Genomic DNA, 8,906 nt, shown 5'->3' on the forward strand with positions numbered 1-8,906 from the left:
AGAGACATGGAGAGTGAGTGAGTAAGAGAGAGAGACAGACAGACAGGGAGAGTGAGTGAGTAAGAGAGAGAGAGACAGACAGACAGGGAGAGGGAGAGAGAGACAGGGAGAGTGAGTGAGTAAGAGAGAGAGACATGGAGAGTGAGTGAGTAAGAGAGAGAGACAGACAGACAGGGAGAGTGAGTGAGTAAGAGAGAGAGACAGACAGACAGGGAGAGGGAGAGAGAGAGACAGACAGACAGACAGACAGACAGGGAGAGTGAATGAGTAAGAGAGAGAGACAGACAGACAGGGAGAGGGAGAGAGAGAGAGAGACAGACAGACAGGGAGAGAGACAGACAGGGAGAGTGAGTGAGTAAGAGAGAGAGAGACAAAAAGTGAGAGAGACAAACAGGGAGAGGGAGAGAGAGATGGAGAAAGAGTAACATCTGTCACTATATCATTAAAAAACATCTCTCTCTCTCCCTCTCTCTCGTGCAGCAGTCCTCACAGATGGTTGCAGACACACACTTTGTTTCTGAAATATAATCATGAGGTTCAGGCGTTTACCAGACGCTCTTCTCCAGAGTGACGCACAGCACAGCCGGAGCAGCAGGGGGAGCAGCAGGGGAGCAGCCAGGGGTCCGGTGCCCTGCTCAAGGCCACTTCAGCCATTCCTGCTGGTCCACGGAATCAAACCAGTGAGCTTTTGGTCCCAAAATTGCTTCTCTAACCATTAGGCCATGACTTCCCTCCACTAATGACTAATCACATGACTCTCATTAACATTAAACAAAGACATTGCATTTTGTTCCAAAAGGAAAGTTTGTGTGAATAATAACCCACAGGGACACTTTCCCTTCTGCCCTCAAGCCCATCTCTTACCCAACAGGAAGTGGAGCTGCGATGCTAATGTCGCTACCAGTCGAAGCTCGTGGCCTCCAGTTTAGCATCGCTATTCAGACTGCGTGTCTAAATCATCACACACTCGTCTTACATCTCACCGACACACAGAACGCCAATACTTTAATCCTCGTCAAAACAAACAGTTATTCAGTAATCAGTGTTTCTGACTCGTCCTCCTGGAGCCTCTGTGTCTCCACCTGTCCTCGCTCCACACCACACACACCTGACGGGAACGAAGCTGATGAACACACTGCTGGTTCAGTTGGGTGCAGTAAAAGTCCCACTGATGAGTTCAGTGAGGCGGCAGGAGGCAGGACTGAGAGTGAGATCGGACACAAGGTTACAGGGCACGGGGGAGCCAATATTTTTACCTCCAAAAAAAACCTCTACGAATATGTGAACTTCTACTGAAGACCACAGAAATGTCCCTCAGAGAAATAATCAAATAAATAAATACACAGACATGATTTTAAATCAGTATAATCAAATATCCAAACTGGAACTTCAAAAGTATTGGAATGAAGGGGGGAAACATGCGTGATCTGAAACAGATGAGAACTGTAAAGTCTCAGTATAATGACCCGAACGTCTCGCCTCGTCCCCAGTGTCCCTGAGTGGGATAAAGTGCTGACTGAAGATGAACGGATAACTGAATGACTGAACAGCATTTCAGCACTCTCACTTTTTTCTGCACACTCATCTTCCAAAATTATTGGCGCCCTACATTTTACAGAGCTGATGGATGCAGATTTAGCACGCAATGCTTTATTGTTAGCCACATCAGCATCACAGCTTTAGTGTAAAAGCTGAGATACCGAACAAGTGTGGATGGATCATCAGATGACGAGAAATGCATTTATGCCGCACTCCATTGAGGCATCCCTCAGGGTTCTGTACTCTGCTGCGTAAGACGTTAACACAAAAGTATGACGATGAAATAACATTCATTTTGTTTTGCATTCACCCAGAACCTCTTTTCCAAGAATGCACTACAGCTTTCAAACATGACCGCTGTGGATTACAACTCCCAGCATACACGCACTTGCACGCTCACACTCTTTATAAACAGGCTCCGGAGAACGACTCTGTGCGAAGTACAGCTCAGGATCTTTTCCTGAATCACCAAACCTCTGTGTTCTGTGATTGATATTCTGGTTTTGACTGGTTCATATTGTTCATGCTGATCGCCTGACCTTTACCTGTTTTAGCCTCAAGTCTGCCTGAGTTTTAATAAAACTTCTTACTGCAGTTGTGCAATGATCTGGCGACTTGTCCAGGGTGTACTACGCCTATAACCCATAGTCAGCTGGGATGGACTCCAGCTCGCCCACGATCCTGCACAGGATAAGTGCTTATGGATAATGGATGGATGGATGAATGGATGGATTCTTACTGCAGTTGCATCCAAAGGCCATCTGCACTCAGATGTACACTCACCGCCACTTTAACAGGAACTTGTTGTTGAGTAGAAGATCCCTGTTCTTGGCTGCAGGAGTGGAACCCAATGAGTTCTTCTATTTTTCTGTTGCGTGCTGAGATGCTTTTCTGCTCACCACGGTTGTAAAGAGTGATTATATGAGTTACTATATCCTTCCTGGCCAAAAAGATTGAACCAATCTGTCCATTTCCCTCTGACCCGCTCTTATCAACAAGGCGTTTGTTTCCACCCACAGAACTGTCGCTCACTCATTCAGTGTTTTTTGTTTTCTGCACCATTCTGTGTAAACTCTAGAGACTGTTGTGTGTGAAAACCCCAGGAGATCAGCAGTTTCTGAAATACTCAAACCAATCCATCTGGATCAAACCAACACCCATACCACAGTGAGAGAAAGAAAGTCACACAAAAATCAAGATCACAATTTTTCCCATTCTGATGTTTGAACATTGTGAACATTAACTGAAGCTAATTAAGAGGCCGGAATATGACTTGATGGCCGCATTACAATCTAAAAAAAAAAGAAGAAGAAAAATCTCAGACAATAAATGAGCTAGACTGTGGGGTAAAAATGTTTCTTTCCTGTCGCAGAGTTCAGAAACACATTTTGCAGCTCGTCAGGGTTCGGAAGCGCAGATGTTCTGAAGGATTTGTCTCACATGCAGAGTGGAGCTTCAAGAACGTCTTCCGTAATGAGGCTGACTGCGGCGCGGGGCTGAGCGCGAGGCGGCTGTGTGTCTCATTCTCTGCGCACCTGGACGTGTGTCAGTGATTTGTCCTTATCGCAAAAATCCGCTAGCAGAAATGGGACGTGTGAGTCATCGCACAACGACGGAGGAGCAGATGGTGGCCTTTCACTCGACTGAATCAGGGAATTTGGAGCGCTAATTAGCGTTAGTCAGCACGCTGAATAAGACGTCTCGGGAGACGAAAACAGTCTTCACTTCCTTTTCTGCACGCTCACAAGATCGCTTAAAACCGTATTAGTGTGTGTCATGAAGCTAACATTGACCTTTATTCATTTAAAGAAAGTTCAGCAAACACACACACACACACACACACACACACACACAGAACTGCTTGTATCACAGCACAGAGCTGCTGAGTTCTGGATTACAATTGGTCAGAAAGTGTTGATGTGTTTTCTATAAAGCAGTACAGCAGTAAATCACAGGTGTATATGAAAGCGCTCGGTCTGATACGTTATCATTTCTATAGTAACGTCTCGTTCACAGAGATGCGTATCGCCGACGCTTAACAGAATGTTAATGGATGACGTGACGTTTCCTGAATGGAAATGTGCTGTTCCCTGACGCTAAATGTAACCATAAAAGGATAAAAAGTGCATTGTGGCTGGGCTGCCAACTCTCACGCAATGAGCGTGAGACACACGCATTTGATTGTCTTCACACACTCATACGCCATACCTCCGATTTCTCACGCTAGAAAAAAATCTAGTTTATCTATCTGATCTAGGCTACCCATTGCGTCGCGCCAACCACTTGCGATCGATCAATTACGCCTTACGCACGGCTAAACAGGCAGAGCGGTGTTCCCTTCTGTACACACTCCCCTATGATAGGTGGCGCATCTAATGATGCTGCACTCACCGGAAGTTGGATAATTGCCTACCGTCAATTTAGAGGAAGAGGAGAGAGAAGAAGGTATCTGAGTTGAAGACGGGTGTCTCAGACAGGTTTGTACATATGCACGCCAATGTGTGGCGTTACTGGCGTAATTATGAACTTATATAAAGTTTCTGAATGGTTTTAGCCTATAAGTGTTGTGAGAATATTTAATGCCATATCGAGAGCTGTGTACTAGGCATGCTAAATCATTATAGGCCTCCTGCCGTGCCACAGCCTCTATCTTCCCCAACAAGCAGCACGGGAGAGCACCTCCTTAGCACACGTTTATTAAGGCGCATTTTTAGTTTGTTTACTGTATGTTATCATACTTTATGACTTTATTTGAAGCCATACTGGAAATGTTGTAAAATAAAGCAAGTAAGAGATAATATTACAAATGCAAGAAGAGCCATTAGCCACCACACCTATTGTTTATTTACAGGGTATTTATTTTTAATTATTTATGATGTATGTAATTGCTCAGTTAAAGTAAATAAAGCATGGTCACCTGTAATATCAAAGAACTTGAACTTGTGAATAATTAAAAAAAAAAGACAGAGAACAATATACTGAGGAGACAGGGTTTCAAAGAGGGCAAGACAGGTAGAGAATATTTGTCAGATAACAGGCCCTGACGAATGCTCTATTACTAATAAGAAACATAGATAAGAAATAAATTAATAAGAAATATATTAATATAGCTTATTTAAGTATGACCAAAATTTTTAAGCCCAACTTTGTGTGCACATTCCCACCTATGGCCAAGGTTCAGCTTTTTGTGTTTCAATACTGTTCAAACATAATCATTTTAATGTTTCTTGTAGCACATGCACATTTTGCTTACTGTTTAAGCATTTTATTTGCTCTTTTGCTGTTGATATTTTTCCCCATGCCAATCTTCTGCTGAACCCAGTGGTGGGGAAAGCCCTTAAATGCATAATGAATAGTCAGTGAGGGACAATCTTATTTTTTGCAACAGTTATTAAAAACTTAACATTTAGTTTCAATTCAGAAGGTGTTTAGGCTTAGCTGATGAAATATTTTCAAACATGAACTTGCCTTTAAATCTGAAACACAGGTCTATAGGGCTACAGGAACATTGGCAGTCATCTGTAGTTTTCTAGTGTGGGGGCTTTTAAGCCAAAACTTGGTGCTTTTGTTGGCCACAAGCTGAAGGCCTGGCAAGTCAGGGTGTGTAAGAATGTAGGTATGGCACAGCAGGCCACTCCAAAAATCCACCAGAATGCAGGAACATCTACTAAATCCAAAATCTCAACCCCCCATTGTCCATCTCCAGCTGGACGACCCACAAACAAAACACCAGAATGCAGGGGGACAAGTGAATATCAAACTGAATACAAAATTCCCACTTACTGCGTGGTGTGCGGAAAAATTATGCCGTCAACCCCCCCCCCAAAAAAAAAATCTCACTCCAAGGAATTTCGAAAAGTTGGCAGCCCTGATTGTGGTGTTTAATCAATAAAAAAATGAAATGTTTGAAGAACTGCTGTGGTATAAAGAGAAACAATGACTCTGCTTTACTCACATCACCACACCATCGTTGATTATTTTACTTTAACAGCATCACATGCGCTGTGTTTATTACTCACAGGGATGCAGGCTGGTGTGTGGGATGCAGTGTTCTACAAAAACACACAAAAAAAGATTTCATGTATTTTCAAAGACTACACACACACACACACACACACACACACACACACACACACACACACACAGTCATTTGATCATCACAGGAGGATTTTTCTCCTGGCTGTGGATCATAAAAGAGTGAGTGGTCGAGAGAGAGAGAGAGGGAGGGGGGAGAGAGCGGTTGAGAGAAAGAGAGAGAGAGAGAGAGAGAGAGGGAGGGGGAGAGAGCGGTTGAGAGAGAGAGGTTTGAGTGAGAGAGTGAGAGAGAGAGAGAGAGAGAGAGAGAGAGAGGGAGGGGGGAGAGAGCGGTTGAGAGAGAGGTTTGAGTGAGAGAGTGAGAGAGAGAGAGAGAGAGAGAGAGAGGGAGGGGGGAGAGAGCGGTTGAGAGAGAGGTTTGAGTGAGAGCGTGAGAGAGAGAGAGAGAGAGAGAGAGAGAGAGGGAGGGGGGAGAGAGAGGGAGGGGGAGAGAGCGGTTGAGAGAGAGAGGTTTGAGTGAGAGAGAGAGAGAGAGAGAGAGAGAGAGAGAGAGCGGTTGAGAGAGAGGTTTGAGTGAGAGCGTGAGAGAGAGAGAGAGAGAGAGAGAGAGAGGGAGGGGGGAGAGAGAGGGAGGGGGGAGAGAGCGGTTGAGAGAGAGAGGTTTGAGTGAGAGAGAGGTTGAGTGAGACAGAGAGTGAGAAAGAGTGAGGGAGTGAGAATGAGAGAGAGAGAGAGAGAGAGAGAGAGAGAGAGAGAGAGTGAGTGAGAGAGGTTGAGTGAGACAGAGAGTGAGAAAGAGTGAGGGAGTGAGAATGAGAGAGAGAGAGTGAGTGAGAGAGTTTGAGTGAGAGAGAGGTTGAGTGAGACAGAGAGTGAGAAAGAGTGAGGGAGTGAGAATGAGAGAGAGAGAGAGTGAGTGAGAGAGGTTGAGTGAGACAGAGAGTGAGAAAGAGTGAGGGAGTGAGAATGAGAGAGAGAGAGTGAGTGAGAGAGTTTGAGTGAGAGAGAGGTTGAGTGAGACAGAGAGTGAGAAAGAGTGAGGGAGTGAGAATGAGAGAGAGAGAGAGAGTGAGTGAGAGAGGTTGAGTGAGACAAAGAGTGAGGGAGTGAGAATGAGAGAGAGAGAGTGAGTGAGAGAGAGGTTGAGTGAGACAGAGAGTGAGAAAGAGTGAGGGAGTGAGAATGAGAGAGAGAGAGAGAGTGAGAGAGAGGTTGAGTGAGACAGAGAGTGAGAAAGAGTGAGTGAGTGAGAGAGGTTGCGTGAGAGTGAGACGAGGGGGAGAAAGAGCTGAAATGAGGGAGGATGGAATAAGCGAGCGAGTATCCATCATTCCTAATGAGGACTCAGCCGAATGCGGCGTGCACCACAACTGGGACGCCGTCCTGCCACATCTGGACTGATAAGCAGCGCGTTCAATCCTCAGAGGGATTTAATCATCCCTCCATCTCACTCGCAGTCCATTCAGCAGGGCTTTATCAGCACTAATAAAGAAAAATCACCATGTTTATACACACACACACACACACACACACACTGCTGCTGAAAAGTACCTGAACACACCGTATTTTAATGTTTTTCTTTAAATCACTTCACTTTAAATTCTTCATTAAAGGAAAACACAAGTTTTAACGAGTCCTATTTTCCCGTCTCTTTGTGTAGAAACGTTTACTCAGCACACAAACGACTGAAACGGGTTCAGTACCGAGTCAGAACGCTGTAACCACCAACCGCTAAACAGCGATAGAGTGTAATCCTCCGGGGCAGTCGTTCGGGATAAAATAAAGCACTTGTTTTCACCACTGAGAGACTCGTAACATTATTATGAGTGTCTGAGAGCATGGAGCCGTTCCCTACAGACACGCCCCGTGCGGGTTTTCACCTCAATAACGGTACAGAAACTGCAGGAAATGACCCTTTATACACAGCAAATTCTTCAGTGTTGAATTAACACTTTCAGAGTTAATTTGTGCCCAGTTGGACCTATATAAACACAGTAGGGTGTTAAATCAACACTCTGGGTGTTAATTCAACACTGGGGATTTTGCTGTGTACACGCCGTCTCTTCCTTCTGTTCTTGCGGTCTCAGTCTCCGCCTGGCAGGGGCGCACATAGGAGTTTTCAACTGGGGGGGACTGAGCTGTCAGCAAATGATTCCATTTTATATATATATATATATATATATATATATATATATATATATATATATATATATATATATATGTGTGTGTGTGTATATATATATATATATATATATATATATATATATATATATATATATATATACACACTACCGTTCAAAAGTTTGGGGTCACTTTGAAATGTGCTTATTTTTGAAAGAAAAGCACTGTTCTTTTCAATGAAGATCACTTTAAACTAATCAGAAATCCACTCTATACATTGCTAATGTGGTAAATGACTATTCTAGCTGCAAATGTGTGGTTTTTGGTGCAATATCTCCATAGGTGTATAGAGGCCCATTTCCAGCAACTCTCACTCCAGTGTTCTAATGGTACAATGTGTTTGCTCATTGCCTCAGAAGGCTAATGGATGATTAGAAAACCCTTGTACAATCATGTTAGCACAGCTGAAAACAGTTGAGCTCTTTAGAGAAGCTATAAAACTGACCTTCCTTTGAGCAGATTGAGTTTCTGGAGCATCACATTTGTGGGGTTGATTAAATGCTCAAAATGGCCAGAAAAATGTCTCGACTATATTTTCTATTCATTTTACAACTTATGGTGGGAAATAAAAGTGTGACTTTTCATGGAAAACACTAAATTGTCTGTCTGGGTGACCCCAAACTTTTGAACGGTAGTGTGTATACGTGTTATTTCACCTCCCTCACTGCCATCACCAGGAACCACCTGCAGGCCAGGACAATGATAACATTTTAACATAGCCTATGGAAATCCAAAGTTTACACATTATCATCACGCACAGAAATTGCAAAACTGCAAAACTAGTTTTAAAACCGCTAAGTTCCAACTGTTAACCATAGCGAGAGGCTGGGCTACGTGTGTGTGTGTAAAGTGTAAACCAGTGCATCCTGACTTTCTAACTATGCCTGTGTGTTGCGTGAGCGGCAGTCAGTCAACAACTCTTCGCAAAGTTTCCTTATGAAACAATATGCTCGCTGAAATTATGGCAGGGAACGCCAGATTAAACATTAAAACTGCCTTCTGAGCGCTGTATCTACAGGCTACCACCGAGAGAAGGAGGCTACCAGAAAGGCATCTCTACTCCGTACGATTTTACTTTCACTACGACATTACTTTGAACAGACTATCAAAAAATTGCAAGGTGATATGATAAAGTAAGGCACAGTTTACTT

Source organism: Neoarius graeffei, chromosome 27 (genome assembly GCF_027579695.1).
Source record: "Neoarius graeffei isolate fNeoGra1 chromosome 27, fNeoGra1.pri, whole genome shotgun sequence".
NCBI classification, from domain to species: Eukaryota; Metazoa; Chordata; class Actinopteri; order Siluriformes; family Ariidae; genus Neoarius; species Neoarius graeffei.